The sequence below is a fragment of the Arvicanthis niloticus genome, chromosome 16, assembly GCF_011762505.2.
Source record: "Arvicanthis niloticus isolate mArvNil1 chromosome 16, mArvNil1.pat.X, whole genome shotgun sequence".
NCBI lineage: Eukaryota > Metazoa > Chordata > Mammalia > Rodentia > Muridae > Arvicanthis > Arvicanthis niloticus.
Genome location: NC_047673.1, coordinates 29,846,384 through 29,848,522, shown reverse-complemented (window position 1 = coordinate 29,848,522; position 2,139 = coordinate 29,846,384). Strand labels below are relative to the sequence as shown.

The 2,139-nt window shown below is 45.6% G+C and overlaps 1 non-coding gene across 1 annotated transcript; it reads left to right on the top strand.

The window, feature by feature from the left end:
• Window positions 1-263: 263 nt before the first annotated feature.
• Window positions 264-394, top strand: LOC117722085 (small nucleolar RNA SNORA17). The gene has a single exon (XR_004608491.1). It is a non-coding gene; the product is annotated as a small nucleolar RNA SNORA17 (small nucleolar RNA).
• The last annotated feature ends 1,745 nt before the right edge of the window (window positions 395-2,139 follow it).

The window sequence follows — 2,139 nt, the reverse complement described above, 5'->3', positions numbered from 1 at the left end:
TTATATAAAAATTGTGACTTACGAGATACGTACCCTCCTCCTCCCTTGACCCTCAATACCTGAGGCAGGCAGGAGATCTGTTCCCTGGGATCATGAGAGCAGCAGAGCTGTCCCTGCCCCTCACGGGCTGCAGCACTCAGTGGGGCAGCCCCTGTACCTGGCTTGGGCAGCACAGAAAAGATGACACTAGTGGCAGGGGTGCAGTGTGTTTACAAGAAAAGGCAAATGTATGTGGAATAACATATATAAAAATCTGCAAAATTCCTGCCCCTTGAGATGTCGCCTGTGTAGAGGCTATGTCACATGTGCATCATTAGGTGGCCAAGAGGAGAGAGGCTATGTTTACACAAAGTGTTCTGACCTGTGAATATCTGAATGATAAGTAGCCAAAATTCCCTTAAAAAGCTAGCCTGAGACAACCTTCAATCTTAAAGAACCCTGCCTGGGACCTATTGTGACACTGGGCTGGAGTGAGCCAGAGACAAATGACCCTTGCAAGAAACCACTCAGGTGAGCTGGGTGAGGAGAGAGCCTAAGATGACCACCATACCTGCTTCATGGGGTCTGGACAGGGAGCTAGCCTGAGATGAGCACCAGGCGTGGGAATGAGGGTTGGGGGGAGACTATGCCTGAAATGACCTGGCCTGGTACCATAATGTATGAATGCGGAATAGCACTCCTGAGACCACGCCTGAGAAGACCCCAGAACCTCAGAGAGACCAGATTGCCACTAAGAGGAACAAGTAACTGGTGGTGAAATAGAAGAGAGAGAAACGTGAGGCAAGCCGGCCCAAGGGTATGAGTATGGGAGACCTGGCCCAGCTACTTGTTTGCCATGCAGGGAAAGATTCTCCCACTCTCCCCCTCGTCACCTACTGCTCCTCACTTACTGAAACACTCCAGAGAGTAGGCCCTGTATCTCGACTGGGCAGCACAATAGAGCTAGACCTAGATGTGGGGGTTGCAGGTGAGCTGGCCCCCAAGGATGTGAGTGCAAGAGAGTGGTGCCTGCCACTTTCCTGCTGGGCACTGGTGGTACGGATGAGGGTGAGATGTCCTCCTCTCTCTTGTCCCTTATCTATGGCAGGCAGGAAAGCTCACCCTAGAATTAGGAAAGGAGAACTGGCTATGTCCCTGATCAGCTGCAACACTCTGGAGAGCAAACCCTGCATCTCTCCTGGCCAGGAGGGAAGAGATGGCCCTGGTTGTGGGGGTTGTTGTTGACTGGACCCTGGGGCGGGGTGAAAGCAAGAGAACCAGCAGTCTGACTAGCTCAGATACCTGTCAGGCCCGGATCCAGGGCTTTGAATTGACCTACCCCAACATCTGCAACGTCAATGAACTGCTGGAGTGCATGAAGGGGCCAGTCCTATATTTCCATATTGACAGGATCTTCATGACACATGGTAACAACAGAATATCTGAGAGGAGACAGTGAGGTTCCAGCTGTCATAGAGTACTAGAAACAAGAGGGTCTTAGCAGACCAGTGAGTCAGAGTCATTGCAAGGAACATTTGCAAGAAGTGATTATATATATACATATGTATGTATATATATACACACACACATATATATATATATATACATATATACAATCACTATATATAGTGATTATATTATCTATCTATCTATCTATGTATATATGGTATACTGTGGGACATACTGTGACACATTATAGCTTCCACACAGATTTTTTTTCTCTGTTGGGGGATGGGTTGCAAGGGTGGAAGGCAGGGGAAGACAGGTAAAATTGGGATGCATGATGTAATATTCATTAAAAAGCTTTTAAAAATTTAAAGAATAATCAAAAAAAATTTTGAGACAGTATCTCAGTACGCAGCCTTGATTGGCTTGGAATTTTCTATGTATAGCAGCAAGACAGCCTCACATTCAGACATACTCCTGTCTCTCAAATGCTGGGATTCATGATACTTGGGCCCAATTATCTTTAACTGAGGAATAAATTTTGTTTAATTATTTAGATATCTTTCAATAGTGTGTGTTTGCTGCATAGAGTTCCTTTCCAAATGAAAATAAAATCAGCTTTAGAAGCATTCAGACTTTACACAATACAGTTAGTGATGTAGGAAGTAATAATTTTAAAGCCTACAAGAAAATGTTTTTCCTTCATAGAGGGAA